At 37.1% G+C, this 20,190-nt stretch overlaps 1 protein-coding gene across 2 annotated transcripts in view; it reads left to right on the plus strand.

Annotated features, from left to right (window-relative positions):
* LOC147166742 (receptor-type tyrosine-protein phosphatase gamma-like) overlaps nt 1–20,190 on the plus strand; it is a 385,386-nt gene that overhangs the window by 63,355 nt on the left and 301,841 nt on the right. The gene's annotated exons all lie outside the window — the stretch shown is intronic.

Below are 20,190 nucleotides of genomic sequence, written 5' to 3' on the forward strand. Positions count from 1 at the left end.
TTATATTAATTTTTTGTATTTTATTAATTTTTGAATTATAATTTTTATTTTAACTTTTATGTAATTCTTTTATTATTTGGGCATTTTTGGCCTGCAATAAATTGAGGATTTATATTGATCTCCATTTATGCTGATCTCCATCTCGCCTGGCTGATGCTAATATTAATGCTGTATAGTATTTACATTAGCTTGTGTAGCCCTCGGACACAAGAGAGTTTGATTGCACATTTGAAACAGAGGAAAAATTCCACTCAGCTGCTTCAGTTGTAATGCATAGATAAGCACTAATTATCTTTTCGCATTCAAAGGGAAAAGTAGCCATCTTGTTGCCCATCTCATCCTGTCAAAATTGCATTACATTGTAAATATGTTTTCTTTTTGTTGAATAAGGGATGAGTGGATGAGGTTATGTATATCATTTACTAAGTCTTTCATCATGTGTTTGCTTATTTATTATTTGATTAATGTATCTATTCAATTTTAACCTGCTTGGCCATGTAGTATAGTGGAATATTGGGAGTGTCATATACAGTATGCGCTCTATGGTTATTTGTATTGTGATGGGTATTTATTATGAATATTGGTGTGAAGAAGATGCAGGCATGTCAGGAATGGGTCTCATCTCCCAACAAAAAACACCGTGCAAATAGTTTACTGGTGTCTGACACGAAAGTGGCAGTAACTGTTATGCACCCTGGGCAATGCAGTGGTGAAAAACCAACGTAAAACATTACATTTCACATATTGTGTTAGTTTGGGGAATCACCACAATACAATGAATCCATTGTTCACCCTAGAGAAACGATTTGTGCGCATCATTGACAAAGTTGGTTTTCTAGAGGATTCTCATAATTCGTTTATTCAATCTAAGTTGTTTAAATTTCAGGATCTTATGAAATATATATATACATATATATACCACTTTTCTTAAGACAGATACCGATACTTAAGTCTTCGGTACTCACCGATACCAAGTACTGATACCATTAGTACTTATGATACATAAAATTTCCCCAAAAATGACATATATATATATATATATATATATATATATATAAGAATCAGAGGTGTGGACTCGACTCATGTGACTTGGTCTCGAGTCATTTTGACGACTTTAGACTCGACTTAAAAAAAAAAGAAAGATCTATATATTCCAATTATAACAAATTTCCTTAAAATTATAAAATTATACCATTAGTACTTATGATACATAAAATTTCCCCAAAAATGACATATATATATATATATATATATATATATATATATATATATATATATAAGAATCAGAGGTGTGGACTCGACTCATGTGACTTGGTCTCGAGTCATTTTGACGACTTTAGACTCGACTTAAAAAACAAAGAAAGATCTATATATTCCAATTATAACAAATTTCCTTAAAATTATTTAAAATGTATGGCAATGTATCTATTCAATTTTAACCTGCTTGGCCATGTAGTATAGTGGAATATTGGGAGTGTCATATACAGTATGCGCTCTATGGTTATTTGTATTGTGATGGGTATTTATTATGAATATTGGTGTGAAGAAGATGCAGGCATGTCAGGAATGGGTCTCATCTCCCAACAAAAAACACCGTGCAAATAGTTTACTGGTGTCTGACACGAAAGTGGCAGTAACTGTTATGCACCCTGGGCAATGCAGTGGTGAAAAACCAACGTAAAACATTACATTTCACATATTGTGTTAGTTTGGGGAATCACCACAATACAATGAATCCATTGTTCACCCTAGAGAAACGATTTGTGCGCATCATTGACAAAGTTGGTTTTCTGGAGGATTCTCATAATTCGTTTATTCAATCTAAGTTGTTTAAATTTCAGGATCTTATGAAATATATATATACATATATATACCACTTTTCTTAAGACAGATACCGATACTCAAGTCTTCGGTACTCACCGATACCAAGTACTGATACCATTAGTACTTATGATACATAAAATGATAACAAATGTCCTTAAAATTATTTAAAATGTACGGCAATTATATTTTTTCAATTTGTTCATAAAAGTCATTTTGCATAGAGCATACAATAAAAGGATTTTGAAAAAATAGATAAATAAAATTAAACAAATAATCCAGTGACCAGTGAATAAAAAAGGCCCAATCAAAATATTTGGTTGTACAACTTCTTTTTAAGGAATAGAGTGAAGTGCAAAGAATTCAGTTATTCAGTTGTTTCAAGTAATTTAATAATATCTACCATGTTAAGAATTCCTCAAGCTATTTAGTGTGTGATGTTTAATTATATCTTGTTTTAAAATCCATGCTTTTAATCTGGAAGGCTGCTCTGTATTTCCGTTTCCTGTTTCACGTTCTCCATTCATCATTCATCTCATAGCAGTCCAGTAGTCAATGACGATATAATATATAAGATACCAGTGGCGTAACACCATGCTAAGAGGCCCCGGTGCAAAAAAAATTTTGGCCCCCCCTCCCCCAAATTTTTCCCCCATCCACCGCCCACACATGTCCCCAAGGACTATTGCAGCAGGGCCCCCCATTTTAATATTGAACATTCAAAATACCACAAAAATCTTCCAATACATTATATTCTCAACTTTTAATTATGTTTGAACATGTGCAAAAGGCTCACTATGGCACCAAAAAACAATAAAGTAATTTGCCATAGATTTGAATCCCACTAGCTGCACTTCATAACAAAAATAATTTGTAGCTATAATAACTAATTAGAAGCTCATCTGCGGTCCAAAGTAGCATTTGTCAGAAAAACACCTGTTTTCTTGTTTATTGTATCTGGAGAATGGTCCAGAGCGCCTGAGCCAAATGCGATATTAGCTTTTTGCATTTGGCGTCAAATTCATTACCTGAGGCTGCGTAGGAGAAGCCGCCTTTTGACCGCCGGGAGAAGCAACACGCGGCTGGAGGGTCGCTTCTGCAATGGAGCTAGTGCCGGCAAGCTACAGCTCGACTTCGGTGGGAGCGGAACACTAGATTTTGCTAATGGCCTGGACTCAAACCACGTCTATCAAATTTCTTCCAATAGCTTTAACTTCATAGTTTTTTTTGTCTTTTCTTTTTTGCGCGCCGCTGTTTTTTTTGTTTTGTTTGCAAAGCAAGCTACCACTTTTTTTTCCAACTCACATCACGTCGAGACTCGGCGTGACTGACAGATGCCGACAGTCGGGTGATTAAATGATCATTTCCGATATCGTATTTACAAAATAACTCGTTTATTTCCCCGTTTTTGTTCTTTCTTTCTTTCTTTCTTTCTTTCTTTCTTTCTGTCTCTCTCTTTCTTTCTTTCTTTCCTTTTTTCCTCCTTCCGTCATGGGCCCTTGCGCTGTCTCTGGGCCCCGGTGCAATGCACCGGCTGCACCGACGATATTTACGCAACTGTAATATACAAAGATCTGTCTGCACTTCCGAGCTAATTAAATTGCTAAGTACAACAGAAGACTAATGTCCTGTCTTACCGGAGCCCCCTGTGGCGGTCAATAAATGCAAAATAACCATTTCAGCCTTTAGTTCCTGACCGAAAAACGGCCGCATGAGCGGGGGCCGATACCAATCCGTAGCGAGTACCGATACCGTGAAATGTGTCCTGGTATCGGCCCGATACCGATACCTGGTATCGGTACTCGCCCATTCATGCTTTTTAGCTTTGTATAATTGTGTAACTCCATGCTTGGACAGCACCACATTGCCCCTATGAGGACAAGGTCCACACAGCAGGAACAGCACATAAATTATCTTTTTTTATTAGTGAAATATGTTATTATTCACTTGTTACTAATTTGTTTTGGAGTGTTCTTTTAAAAATACATTGCAGAGTTTAAAATGTTATGCTTTTTCCACATCATACATGCTCCACCAATGCCCAGATGAGTATAAAGAGCCCTGATTGTTAAACTGCGACTGCACCTATCAGCTTGTATCTTCCCTTCAGTGGGAGTGTAAGCTAACTTACAACATAATTGAAACAAAACAAAAAAAACAAGAGGCTGGCTTCTAGCACAGCCCAAACTCAACCTCAGACTCCTGGAAAACTAACGACACGTTTATTCAAGTGCACGTACTGCAGTTATGCTTTACGCCAGAGGTGGCAGTCATGAATGAAAAAGTGACGCCGCAAATTATCTTTAAAGGTGTACTCAACACTAAATCAACTTCTTCTTTTTTCTGATTAACTGTATAAACTGGTGTCTTCTAATGCTTTCTACATGTCCTGGTCATTATTTTGACATTTTAGTGCATGTTTGTTGAAAGCTTGAATTTGGGGCAAAAACCATGTTTTTGGTGCTATCATAAGGGTAAACACTGGGATAAACACATTTTGGCTGTTTGTCCTCTCATTACACGAGAAGTGGCCGACTATGTCACTTGTGGACCGTGAAGTAATCACCCCCGCCAACCCACCGACTCAGTTTCGTATAAACTGGTGTCTTCTAATGCTTTCTACATGTCCTGGTCATTATTTTGACATTTTAGTGCATGTTTGTTGAAAGCTTGAATTTGGGGCAAAAAACATGTTTTTGGTGCTATCATAAGGGTAAACACTGGGATAAACACATTTTGGCTGTTTGTCCTCTCATTACACGAGAAGTGGCCGACTATGTCACTTGTGGACCGTGAAGTAATCACCCCCGCCAACCCACCGACTCAGTTTCGTACACGCCTTCTTAGCGAGTTGCTGCTGTCGATCACAACCACTCGCTTGCACAGGTAGACCCCTAGAGGTGCTCACACCCTTGCCTCTCTGCCCTCTCTCAAAAAAAGTGCCCTTTGTAAAGTTCGTTTTTGTTGTTGTTTTTTCAAATAAACACTTTACTGAGGACAGGTCAATGTTGACAATCTTTTAGAAAAACTGCATGATTAATCGCGTGTGAAAAAAAAACCAATATGCGACCTAGCTCTCTCTCACTCGCTCGCTTCCTTTGTCACGTAAATGCTAAATACCCATGGTCGCGGTGTGGGACAGACACAAGGTGCGTTTCCATTACAGTTTTTCGCCAAAATAGAAGCGATATTGTACTATTTCAATTAAAGTACAATTTCGACTTGCCGGTGTTTCCATTGAAAAGCGTTTCGCTTCTTTGGGGATCTCGCAGTTCAGTAGGAGGTGCTCATGATGTTTATTTTAAAAACATCTCCCTCCCCTCATCGGGCGGGTTCGGGCATTTGGTGTTGGTGTTGTGTGTGCGCGTGCTTGGGTTATGGTGCGGATGGATGGATTTCAACGATCGAGGACGTGCACCGTATGCCGCTCGTTGCCCGGAGTAATGGCCATTTCTCATGCAACGATATGAGACGTGCATGGAACGGCGGCATATTGGCTCCATAGCTGAATCGCTTTGTGCTTAAAAAGACTTGTTATCCCCTCCAGAGGCAGCTCCGACACGAAAGCGAGTGGCCCCGTACTTCCATGACACTTTTGTTAAATACTTCTATTTCGACAAGTCTCAAAAACCACCTCATGAGAGCGTAAAAACGTTTTTGCGATATTTGAGAGTTTTTCCTGTGACTATCATACAAACAACATCTCATCACATTTTTAAATCAAAATAATCCTCACAAATTAAATTACAACAATACAAAGTCCAACGCTTTTCAATGAGCAGATTTCATTCACCAAATTGACGGCCATCTTGACTTGTGACGTCATCTCGGAATTGTCAGTAGGGTATATTCCTTGTGCACAAAACTACCAAAATATTCGTGCGTCACTAATATTCATTACTCATGATTACAATGTCAGTCAAAAATATATGTGATGATTTTCCAGTGTCAGTAACCCAAAACACTTCCTCTTATACACGTTTGCTTCTTACTTGCACACTCCTGCCTAAACTAGCAACCCAATGTAGGATTGCAGGTGGGTCCAATAAATACATTTCAATTGATGGTGCTCTAAGGAGGTCAAATGCATATTTTCTGTTTTGGACATTGCTGACAATGTATCGATAACCATTTTGATGACAATAGCAGCATTGCCTACCAGTTGGCGGCCTTTTAGTCCCGCTCCTGTTTCGCCTCAAATGAAGAGTGTGTGATGCATTAAAACTGAATGAGCCGCTCAGCAAGGCCAGAAAACAGCACAATTTTACTGAAAGCCGGATCGCCAGTCCCATCTCTATCCCCCAAATTAGCAGGGAACACAAAATATATTTTAGCCCAAAAATGCCTTGTGAGAAAGACTTACAATTAATGTTGTAGGTATATGTATGAGTAATGAAGAAGGCTCCTGCGGCTAGACTGTGCTATTGATTCCGTCTCAACTTTAACTTCCGGATTAGAACCGACTCCATTAGAAAATAATAATTAGCTGGATCAATAACTGTGAGCTGCACTATGAATGTACAGTATGTAGTATTATTGCACTGTACTTTAAGAGCTGGTGGGGAGATGTCATGTTGAGGTGGGGTTGGACATATATCATTCTGTCATGTGTTCAGTCAAATGGAAGCAGAATAGGGACGAAGCAATCACGTAGTAAAATCATCATCACTTCATTTGATCTATTTTATAACGGTTTGACTCAACGAGGAATTAATGTGTGTTTGAGTGAGAGAGATCACAGTTCCAACATAGCATTTGCTTTATGAGGCTCTTTTTCTGTGCACTATATCTGGTAATTAGGGTGACCAATTGTCTTCTTTTGGACATGTCCACTTTTTTTTTCTAGATCCTGTCCGGTCGTCTTTTATTTTTATTTTTTTCACAAATTCATGAACATGTCCGTTGTTCACTACACGAGAAATGGGAGGCGGAGAGGACCGTGTTACTGTGACTAGGAGACTGTGAACTATTGCTTATTGCATCTACATCTGATGACATGGGTAAATAGACAGATATATGATATTGCTTTTAAAGCATATATCTTGTTTGGTAAGCAATATGATATTGTGGTACCATAATATGACATTTCTACTTATCCATATATAATGTACTATAATGTTCATATAGTGGAATGTTATTTATCCTTTAGTTGTTTAGTACTATTGTATAATTATTTCGAATATATATATATATATATATATATATATATATATATATATATATATATATACATATATATATATATATATATATATATATATATATATACATACATATATATATACATATATATATATATATATATATATATATATATATATATATATATATACATATATATATATATATATATATATATATATATATATATATATACATACATATATATATACATATATATATATATATATATATATATATATATATATACATACATATATATATACATATATATATATATATATATATGTATATATATATATATATACATATATATATATATATATATGTATATATATATATATATATATACATACATATATATATATATATATATATATTCTGAAAGTATTGTATAGTTGTATTAAGTAAAGTTTCCTGTTTTGTTTTGTTCTTGCTTTATTATGAATACTGTTACGTTAATATGAAAGATGTAGGATCCTTATGTAAAGGGTAAGACTAAGTCTGTACTTCCTACTACCCCCTTTTGAGCATGTCAAAGTCTTTGTTGTGTTTTTATTATATATCAAACTTCTGTTTGTTTCTGTTCTTTATTGTTATTATTATTTGTTTTGTTTTGTTTTGTTTACATTTGAAATAAAGACAAAAAATGCTCCCAAGCTTTGATAGCGAGGGTTTTGGGAAAAAAGAAAGCCGAGTTCAGTTTTGTGTTTGAGTGATATTATTGTTCTATGTTTTAAAAAAAGTATTCAATTTTGTTAAGTAGGTCAGCGTTTTACATACATCACTTCATATTCATAAGCAAAGTTTAAATTTGGTCCTGATCAGTGTCAGCCGCCCTAAGCTTTGTCGCGCTGTGCTCTGCCAAACCAGAGGGTGTCGGTCCCCTAACCCTAACCCTGCTACATTAAAAAATGTAATGAAAAAATGGTTGATTGCGTGAGCAAAAAAAGTTAGGCTTACAATATTATGGCATTATTCATTTATTTGTCAAGTAAGACTTCAAAAGAGAGTCATGTGTTTTGTTTAATTTTCTACCCATACAGAGGAGGCATAAGTTCGATTAGTTTAAAATGATCATCTTGTCTTCTAGTTACAATGTCTTTGAGTAAATTTTGAGAATCATTTAAGTATCTCGAAGCCAGGCCGGGAGTCCTCTTTTTGGATATCCAACACGTGTGCGACCCTCGTGAGGATATGTAATTCAGATAATGGAAAATATGGTCACCTTACTGGTAATGCAAGTGGCTGACAATGAAATAAAGACGGTAACTTTTACGAATTAACACGTAAATCATGTAAAACACAACGCATTCTGGTACATCAACTAATGGCTATTGCAAGGCATTTACGGAACACTTGTGTGTCACTACTCTCTTTGTCACACAACCAAACAACATTTTTAAATGGGAATGCACACCCGACTGAGTTGCATCGTCTGCTTCCAGCCACCCTGACGCCACTGCCTGCGCACAAACTACATGAATTGGTTCACTCGAATAACAAATGAACACAAAAGTAATCTTCTACATAATTGATTTTTGGTCTACATGTCCTGACCCAACCAGAATTCATAGTGAGGGGAAAAAAAATTCAATAAGGGCAAGCCGGGCACCCGGTTGGCTCTGACCTTGTGCACGCAGATGTCACATACACAAAGAATGGGCTGGGAACCCACAAACTAATCAGTGCTAAAAAAATAACTAATAAAAAGTCTGGATTGCAGTACAGAATAATTTTGATGCCTTCCGTTGCATGTCTGGAACAAAACGTATTTAGTAAAAATGCCATGCCAAATTATGCTGAGCATGAAGAATATAGTGCAATATAGACCCTACAGTGTATGCTTCAAAAACTTGAAGATATTTTCTGAAGGCAACCGGCAGACTAGAGGTGTCACATCAATCTACCAATTGCAAATGGAGGTTTTTTAAAAGCATCTGAAGTAACTGCCTGTTATGACACTACATTGTCAATGCATTATGAGGCTTTCTATGAGACTCAGCAAGTAGACAGTTGCACTCTTCGCAATCAATACTGAGTAATAAAGATAACTGAGCAAGACGCCAGAATCGACTCACTCTCAACCCAACCACCCTGAGCCATTCAATATGTCCCCCCCCAAACCCATTACAATAAGCCTTAATTGCACAAGTTGTTGAATTTGTTGAGTCCCTGTAAATCATAGAGTGTTATTAAGAATTCTCTTTATCTACTACTGCTACTACTACTTTAATTGTGTCATGTGGAAGTGTCATGATGGAACGTGAGTGGATGAGGGATGGTGGACCCAAATACAGGGAAACAGGAATCTAGTGCAATGTGTGGAACTTTAATTAACCATAGGGAGAAAGGTGAGCAGACAACCATGACTTGATGGGCCGTGACTGGCCTGATCGCCATGACTGGACAGGATGTGAGTAGACTGGTCGCCATGTCTGGATAGGACGTAAGTAGACTGGTTGCCATGACTGGACAGGAGGTGGGTAGACTGGTCAACATGACTGGACAGGATGTGAGGAGACTGGTCACCATGACTGGACAGTTGGTGGGTAGACTGATCGCCATGACTGGACAGGATGTGAGTAGACTGGAGCGAGGGTGACATGATTTGCCTTGACTTGACTTGCTGTGGAGTGGCTATGACACTCATCTCCATCCATAATGAGATTGGGTTAGTCCCAATGGAAACACATTCAAATGTGTCTTTCCCTCCCCTAATCTTTCATTCTGGTGGTCCTCGTGATTTCTTGGCTGGATTCACCTGGGTCACCTGAGAGAGAGAGAGAGAGAGAGAGAGAGAGAGAGAGAGAGAGAGAGAACTGTATTATTGAAACTGAGTGATGCCAAAATAATAAACATTCACAGCCTGAAAGATAATTATTTTCCACAATACTTTTGCCCACAGTATGTGGCCTAAATTTGTTGGGAAAACTACCTCTGTATAATTGCTGATTAATGTTCACTTGGTGATTGCTACCTTAAGTAGCAACATTTGTGTGTACTGAAGGATAGACAGTATTTTATGATAATTTTTATTATCTTTTTCTCAAACCACCACTCACAACCCATTCCTGGTTAGTTTAGGTGAGCCATATAACTAGTTGGGCTGTAGCAATAGGACACACATGTTGTCTGCCTCTGCAAACATTCTCTGCATGGTGAACTCAGACAATAGGTGAATTTCAGACACAAAATAGCTCTAGTATTCATATATCATGTGTTTCAGTGACTCTAATGACTCAAATCATTGACATTTGATTGTCCAACCATTCAAATGCAAGTTTTAAAGCAAGCCGTATTGTCTTGTATAACCGAAGAATGGCATTGGTAAATTAGTCACTGAACTTGACTGATTTCTGTAGACAAAGTTGATGGTCAAACTATGAATATGAACAAGTCCCTTTTTCTGTGGATGAAGTATCAAGTCAATGATATGTTTGTCCCACCAGTTTGTCCCATATCATATAGCGTCAAATGATCTCGAGTAATTATTTGCATTTTTTTATTTGTGCCTGCAAGCTGATGATATAAAAAAATGCTGCTTGACACTAGGATGGTTATGCAAACTGATGAAGTTGCAACAAGACTTAGACACCAAATTATTTCCTCCATCTTATATACTAATAAATTGCCATGAGAACCACAGTTTTTACATTATTTGATAATATTATATTGGATTCAGGGGTGGGTAGCTTGTGTTGGATTACTGCATTTTAAGACTCTCTTGAAAAAGTGTTTGTTATCTTAATTGGATATTTCCTAATTTAATAAAAGAAAAATGAAAAAAAAAGATTAATTTTTCTTAATTTAATTTTCACTGATGATAGCTGAACATTACATTATTTTGTATAAAAATAATATCAGCCCTGAAATCAGTTATTCAACAAGTTGAACGGAGCCAGTCAGTTTTGCGCTCGTTTAAACAAAATGGAATATTCTCCTCTTGAGTGAAAAGCTTGAAAAAAAAAGGGAATGTAAGTGCCATGTTTGTATTAGAGTTTCAAAGTAAACACTGATACACTGCACATAACTGAATGTCTCATCCAGTATCAATGGTTCACAAGATGTTGTGTTGTTAATGAAGGCATTTGGGTGTTTGTGGGCTCAAAGGCATACTGGTAGCTGATGTGTATTGAATCCGTTGTGACCTACAAGGTGAAGTATTGGTGAATGAGAGGAAAGTCAGCACAACAAGAGGCTATTGATTCACAATCACTCATCTGCTCGTCCATCCTTATCTCCAACCCTGACACCAGCTAAATTAGATTTTCATAAGATTTTGCATTCATCTCATCTTCCCTCACAATGAAATGCATATTTCGAGGCATCATTAACTCGTTTGGGCCATTTTATAGACCATGGTTTATTTATTCTTTATAATGGTGCAGGACAGAATATATGCCAATAGTGTGTTTATCATGAGGGTTATGTTCCAAAAATTTTGCAGCCTTGTTATTATTTAGACAAGCAATGTGTGCCACTAAGTAATGCAGTACTGCATTTGTGTTGTATTAGAAGTCAAATATTTACACTCACATTCATACATTCATGTGAATTCACACACTCACATTCACATCGATGATCAGACCATGGATACACAGGACCTCAGTATTACAAGCATCCACAGTTAGCCACATCATAGCAGCCCATGCCTGCATGTTTGTATCCTAAACTGCCCCTACTGTAACTCTGATGCTCCTATAAGTGGATTCAAGCTGCCACTCCACATCTTCGCTCCACTGTTGACCGAAACCCTGAGGGTGAAAACAGTGTCAACAAGGCATATCCATAATAAAACGCTTCGCATCCATAAAAAACGAAGGCGTATCCATGATAAAATTTTATATCCATGATAAATGATTCGTAAAAGTAATAGTAATGTTTCGTGTGTTTGCGTGTCAAAAATGTGTGTGTGTGTGTGAATTTTTTTCTTGAGTACGAATCAAAATTGTGTGCGTGTGGATTGTTTTCTTGCGGATACGACTCCTTGGTTGTGAATATGCCTCCACTGCTGCAGATACAAATCCAGAACATGCTAATTACGATGATGTCACAGCGCAGGTCACAGGGGAAACTACTTGAGACGCTATTCCTCAACCTGCGCATGTGTCAAGATGATTTTTTAAATTAAAATTGTATTTTTTTGCATGCGCCAAGAAGATAAAAGATTACAAAAATGGTGGACGCGAGCGGTTTGGACAGGTCAAGCATCATCACAGCAGGTAACGTTAATGTCAGTATCCAATTTATTTTATAGAATTTTATTTTATTATTATTATTAAAAAAACACTTTATGGTGTGATAATGGCGGCATTAAGATTTGGATTAAGATGGGCAAGTCCTCCCTCAAGGCCCACTTTATTTTATTATTTAATAATAATGATAATAAATAAATAAAAATTTCTATAAAACAAATTAGATACTGATGTTGTTAAAGATACCTGCTGCAATGATATTTGACCTGAGCTGTAAGAATCACCCCGTCCGCCATTTTTACGATCTTCTATCTTCTTGGCACATGCAAAACAAAAAACAAAACAAAAATGCGCAGGTGGAGGAATCGCGGCTCGACTAGTTTCCCCTGTGACCTGCCTGTGACGTCATCGTAATTTGCATGTTCTGGATTCGTATCCACAGCAGTGGAGGTGTATTCACAACCGAGGAGTCGTATCCCGCAAGAAAAAAATTCACACACGCACAATTTTGATTCAAACACACAAGAAAAAAAATTCACACACACACACACACACACACACACAAACACACCTTTTTTGTCACGCAAACACATGAAACATTTCTATTACGGTTATGAATCGTTGATCATGGATATGAAACTTTATCACGGCTACGCCTACGTTTTATTACGGAAACGAAACGTTTATCACAGAAACACATGTTTTTTTTATGGATACACCTTGTGATCTTACTCCATAGAAAAGAGCATATTCCAATTGTATCAAACCTGTACAGTCCGAACCTAGCCACTCGAACAAATACATAATGTTTAATTTTCCTTGTATTGTTTCATCTAAATAGTCAGATCACGAGTGATTCCCAACACAACTTTTGTCTTTATTCAGAGAATTCTGCTACATTTGTAAGATGTTGCCAAGATGGCAAAAATATAAAATAAAATCTAGTTCACATTTGGGGATCTTTAAACAGAACAAAGTCTATACACATTTCTGCTCAAATTACAGTGTTTTGTGATACACAGAAATTAGACCAAGATAAATGACTTAAAAGCTTTTTTTTCATTTAGTTGGGAAAAAATGAGAAAAACAACCTTCAGTCTTCTGATACAAAGCAACACAACCACAAAAGTCAAGAAAAGCATGTGAAAAGTTGAGAGTGTGTGCACTGCAGATTAAAGGGGCACAGTTCTTTCACCAACTCAAAACAAATGCCTTTTAGATATTATAAACCTTTTGAGGTGAAATTGATGACAGATTTATAAAGTGCATAGTAATTGGTTTTGAGCTCTCAGAATTGTTGTGTGCACATACTTGCTGACCACATTGGCGCCTCGGTCTCAAGATGTCCCATTAGGTTTGTCTCTATACTTTTCACAGTGAAAGGTGGCTCTTTGGGTTACTCACATAATTAAAGGCAAGCCTTACTCTTGATCAAGGTTGCCACAGGAAAGTGACAGTGACCAGGGTAGCATGTCAATGGACCAGATAAGCTGACATTTTCCAAGACTTGATGCCATACAGTGAAAAACCTTCAGGACAATCATGCGAATGTGAACAGTGAAATGACACGTGAAGACGGTGAATGATGAAGAGAAATAGACCATTTCACAAAGTGCAGCAGATGCTTTGTGTCTACCAATTCTGCAGACCGACATCTGTTATGGGTTGTTTCATATTCACTGACATTCAAGCCGACTTAGAGGAGAGAAGCGATGAAGAGTATGTCTCATTCCTCATTCTTTTCCCTTCAATTGTTTTCCTTTCGGTTTTCATGTGCAGTTAATGGGAATAAATCACTTCTGCTCAAAAAAAACTACATACACTTAAACTGTTACATGTTGCGAATGTTGAGGTGAGAAAATACATTACTGTACAACAGGGGTGTGCCCCCCAAAAAATCGATTCTTATTTAGTACAATTCAGAATCAATTCTAAATGTCCAAAAATTCATTTTATTTAAATTATTTTATACCGTCTTGCCCTTGTTTGTGTGTGCCATTTATTGGGAGCGTTGTCCATGTTGTACACAATGTGGCCACTTCGGGGCAGTGTAGTTCTGCGCATTGTGATACACTGTTAAGTTACATTAGAGAGTAGAAGGAAAAAGTCTCAATCAAGTTATGCCAATAAAAGTTTTTTTTCCGCAGCGTAAGAAGAGCATATGCCTGTGAGTAATGCTAAAATGCTTCTCTGTATACATCCCTGAAGCGTTTTATATAATTAACCCTTTTTTTGAGTGATAAAAGTGCAGCGAGTAGCGCGCTAATTAGCATTAGTGAATCAGACAGGAGTAGATCATGACGATTCTTTGCACATCTATCAACTGAAGCAGAAATCATTGTCAATTAAATCAAAATTTGTTCTGAATCGAACCGCAGACCCAAAAACCGGAATCGAATCGCAACGTGAGAAGGTCAAACATTCCCACCTCTACTGCACAATGCCTTCTAACTAACTGACCAAACGAACCAAATACAAATGGGATGAGACCCCTCTTGAATCTAGAGTGAAATGCAACCAACACACCGTCAGGTGCTTAAAAACACAAATGTGGGTGAGAGTGGATGAAGGTGGGCTTTCATGACAGCTTTCACTGTGACGGGAAAACGGAGGTGTGTATTAACAGCTCCTGTCTTGTGTCCTACAGGAGGTGTCAGTTTCATGGCATTGTTTGTAGTCCCTCGGCAGCATGACCTTGTCTCACTGAGCACAAGCTATTAATTAACCAAGCATGTGTGTGTTCATGGGGGGGAGCAGCCTATTGGAGACGATGGGTGTAAGGTTGGAGGCTGTGGGTGGCATCCTTTTGCAGCCAGCCTTCCTGCCTACAGTATATGCAATCAATGTGGTGGAGGAAGGTGAAGATGAAGGGTGAATAAGGCAAAAAGTGTGTATATGAGGGAAGTGCTATGTTAAATAGTGCTTTATGTTTCCAAGTATGGTGAGAGGGTTTTTCTTTTTGCCTCTCCCGCTGCATGCATTTGGCTACCAGTGTTTCTTCTTCATATATGATGACCTTCCCTGTTCGCTTCATAGTGTGTGTGTGTGTGTGGGGGGGGGGGGGGGGGGGTGCGTGCGTGTGCGTGTGTGGGGGTGTGTGTGCCTGTGTGTGTGTGACTTTGCCTACCCTTGGCTGGTGCTCCAGAAAACATGGAGTCATGCTGGGTGTAGTGATCTCTCTGCATTGCTGTGATCGACAGCCAGTCAGGCACAAAGGGCTGACATCGCCACTGCTCCCAAACACCATTGTTCACACACAAAATTCCCCAACACGCCCCACTTAAAAAAAATAATAATAATAAAAATAATAATAATCTAACTCATTCACTCCCCAAAACGTATTTTGCACGTTTTTTTCAAAAAACTTTTTTTTTAAACGTATTTTATGTTTTTTTAATGCTGGAGCATACAGAAGGCTTTGACGCAGCTTCTGACGTGAAGAGGTCGCTTAAAGCAATGGTAGTTAATACACACACAAAAAAACAGCAGCAGAGTATAAGAGATCAGCCAGTGAATCTTTACTCATCTGCCTATTTGCACTTTTGCCCCATAGTTACAGAACATTGGTGCTAATTATCATAAAGGTGGTATAGGTGCCCTACCATTTCATACTGTACGTTTACACTGGTGTTGTCTTGGGATTCAATTCAACAACCCAGAGTTAACAATTTGCCAAGGGAAACACGTCAGTGTGAGTCTGCTGGGTTGTGCCCGTGAAGGTATGAAACCCACTTGTGCAACTTAAAAGATTGACAACATCTTATCCGTCATGCCTTCGATCTCTGATAGGTTGAGGTTGTTCTTCCTCGGGTGTAGTGAATCTCCATTTTAACTGAAAGCGTTATCTACCAGTTGGCTGGCTGACAGTATTGTTAATTTTGTCAACGAAAACTAAACAAAAATAATTTCGTCAACACACCGGACTAAAACTAGACTAGATTAGACTAAAACCCTTAATAATAAATAATAACTGGAACTAGATCAGTATGCATTTTCGTCAACTAATGAAGACGAGACGAAAATGTACTTCACTTAATAAAAATTTGACTAAAATCTATGGACATTTTAGTTCATGAACACAAACGAGGCAAAAATTATTAGATTTTTTTAAATCTTGTCGCTAATCGAACTCTGACTGTGTCATGAGACACACAGTGACACGCCTACTTTCAAAACTGCAGCTAGCGAGTGCAACACGCACAATCACATGGGACAGACTGGAGGTGGATTCACAGTGAAAAGTAAAAAAATACAAATAAAATTATACTGGGAGTCCTCAAGTTACGTCGTACGCAACCTACGTCATTTCGACTTTACGGAGCACGTGCCTTGTCCGTAGCAACCTTCTTTTTCATTAATTTCCCCCAGTAATCACTCCATTTTAAAGTTATTTAAAGTTGTGTTGTTGTTACCTCCAGCAACGGACGTCCATCAGCAGGTCGAATCGCCATCAGGCCCGTCACATTTTGGTGTTTACGTTTGAATTAGCGCCGCTCTGCAGTCCGTCAGCAATGTCCTTGCGGAAACACGAAATATTGGTTCCGGCTCTTCCAGGTCACGCAAATATGTTTTTTTTTTTATTTTGATGTAAATATCGACTTTAACGGGGAAATCTGACTTACGTCGAAATTCGGGTTACATCACCAGCGTAGGAACGTAACTAACTCCGCCATAACTTGAGTTCCTGTAGTTATAACGTGACATTAATCCAACGACTATAACATTCCAACAATAATGTTAATCTGACCGCTAACTAATGCTGGCTAACTTACTAGCTCATAGCATGGAGCCATAGTAGCCACTGGTTGATATACTGTAATTGTGTGTGAACTTATTTTCATCAAAAAGATGAGAGAAATTTTTATGTTAAATGTTTTTAGATCCAAAATGTTGAACATAATCTGCTGCCAAAAAAAGAGGTTATTGTCCTGACTAAAACTAGACTAAAACATTGACAGTTTTTGTTGACTAAAACTAGGCAAATAAAATGATGTATTCTTGGACTAAAATAAAGACTAAAATGCTAGATTTATAGTCTACTAAAAATTGACTAAATAAAAACGGGATGAGGTTGATTAACTATGATAACAACTGACAAGCGTGTTTGAAACTGGACTAAAACTGAGACTACATTTAAAAATCAACTGCCGCATTCTCCAGTTACGTTTAATATGTGTTGCTAAACAGTTAGAGGGACATTTATAAGCAGTCGGAGTCACCTGAAAGTGCTCATTTGCAGCAAGGTTGCTTAACAATGCGCTGAACTTAATTTTATGCTCTGTGAAACAGTGGATAGCCATAGAAATGTCTAAAAAGTCTTTTCAAGCGTTATTATAAGGGACATACCATAAACTGGGCTCACAAACAACTAGATTATAAACCAATGCATTTGTAAACAAAAAGAATAAAGAGATGACATTGTTAAAAAAGTAAATAAATAAAATCTCAGCAGCATACACATTGTTGAGTACCAGTACAGGTGCAATAAAATTTACTTCAATTCTAATATTAACTATATTATAGGTATCAAAGAAAGAAAACAAAACAAAACATGTTTGTCACTGACGTAGCGCCAAATAGGCCTATCAGCATTATTAGAGATACAATTTAATTACATTCCAACTATTTTGATTTTCACACAACTGAAACTGCTAATAAAACAATTCTTCAAACTACTAAGACATCTTTTGTTACAAAGTTTGCATTAAACTGCTTTGAACAAAACATCATTCTTGAAAGATAAATTAATAATTACACTCAAAACTAAATAACTAAATACAGCAACATCTTATTTTCTTAGTTAACCAAAAGTTGACAACTAAAGATTTTGAAAAATATTTTTGAGCTGATAACTGGCAGTAATTAAGTTTGATTGATGCATTCAAGTCAAAATCAGGAGGCTGAATTTGCTGTTACACTACAGATTAGGCAAATTTCAATATATACAATACTGATATATTATGACTATTTCATGACATCATAAACTTAGTGGAAATGTAATTTTATCTTGTTACAAGTTGGGAGGAAAGCATGGAGAAAAACAAACAAGTTTGTACATATTACTTTAAATATAACATTTGATAGTTTTAGTGCTTCATGGGTTCTTTTATTCTCATTCTGTCACCCCGACAGAATGAACAACTGAGTCACACGCTGTTTTTGGTGCCAGTGTCTAGTAATGATAATAGCCTTTGTTTAAACATTAGCTCCTGCAGCATTGTGCTAAGGTCTTGCAGCAATGCTGGAAAGTCAAATAAGGAAAATGGAGGCAGATGCGAAGAATTCTTATGAGAGAATCTTCTACATTGCATTAGCTTTTCCTGTCCTTGAATATGTTCTCTCTCTCTCTCTCTCTCTCTCTCTCTCTCTCTCTCTCTCTCTCTCTCTCTCTCTCTCTCTCTCTCTCTCTCTCTCTCTCTCTCTCTCTCTCTCTCTCTCTCTCTCTCTCTCTCTCTCTCTCTCTCTCTCTCTCTCTCTCTCTCTCTCTCTCGCTGAAGTCTGTTTACTAAAGATCAAGTGAGAAGTATGCGCAAACCAGTACAGCATCGCAGGTATATGCTGTGTATTTTAATTAAGACGTGAACATTAAATTCCTCCACTGTATATGGCCACTCGTGATGGGTGACCAGTTTCAGTTTACACAGGACAGTCTAACCAAAGACCACTCACCGTTTAAACTTTATTGACTCCTGGCACAACTTCCTCAGGGAGTGAGAAGAAGAGAAAATTTGCTTTTTTGGTACACATTCAAAGCAGCTATAGCACATTAGTTTAAACTATGCCGTTATTGAAATTAGACAAACATAATATGCGTCAATAGAATGTTATTTTCATCGTTCAGTATAGTCGATCATTCTATAAAGTCAAATTACTTTTATTTTATTTTTTTTATTATCTTACAGTCATGAAGATTTCTGCAAATGTGCATGATTTTATATTTCACAATCCAATAATGTCAATGATTTCATCATTAAAATTAATAAAATAGCTGATTACATGTTCAAAAATATGACAAGAAATTGAAGGGGAAAGCATTAATATTAATGTGTGCAATTTTAATTAATTGGTATTATTGAGGTTAGTACTTAGTCATAGCATCTATCCATCTATCCATTTATCTATCTATACTGTATATGTACACATTTCCGTTCAAAAGTTTGGGGTCACCAAGAAATGTCCTTATTGAAAACAAAAGCACTGTTTTTCAATGAAGAAAACTCTAAACTAATCAGAAATACACTTTATAAATTTTTAATGAGGTAAATGACTATTCGAGCTGCAAATGTATGTTTTTGGTGCAATATCTGCATATAGAGGCCCATTTCCTGCATGCCAGTGTTCTAAAGGTGCAAGGAGTTTGCTCATTGTGTCAGAAGGCTAATGGATATTAGAAAAACCTTGTGCAGTCATGTTAGCGTAGGCTATTCCATTCAGGAAAAAAGTATATTTGTATCTGTTTCCGTTTTGCAGCAATTAGCATTAGACTATAGCTAAGTTTCATCATTATTCACAAACCTGTTGAAAACACTGGCAAAACCTAGAAAAAGTTAAATGTCAGTCCCATTGAAAATGAATGAGGAAAAGTTGATATTTAACGTTATATTGTGCGAGTACTATCAATAATGTGAAATCAGACGATATATACCCGAAAGGTGTGAATTTGTTTATGCAAGTGTGGATCGGAAGTATTATGTGGGAGTTGTTTCTATGCAAAAAAGTGAGGAGAATAAAAATCACAATGACATCCAGCATTCCCACATTGCGCTTGTTGCAACATGGCATTGGCTAATCTCTTATACTCTGTTGCCACCTGCTTGCTGTTTTTTTTTTTTTTTTACTACTTTTGCTTTAAGCGACCTCTTCAGGTCAGAAGCTGCATCAAAGCTTTCTGTATACTCTTGCATAACAAACACAACAACGTATAAATATGTTTTTGGGCGTAAAGGACAAAGTATTAAAAAACATATTTATACGTTTGAATGAATAGAAT

Source organism: Leptonotus elevatus, chromosome 10 (genome assembly GCF_054856555.1).
Source record: "Leptonotus elevatus isolate MCC_2025b chromosome 10, RoL_Lele_1.0, whole genome shotgun sequence".
In the NCBI taxonomy this organism is placed as follows: domain Eukaryota; kingdom Metazoa; phylum Chordata; class Actinopteri; order Syngnathiformes; family Syngnathidae; genus Leptonotus; species Leptonotus elevatus.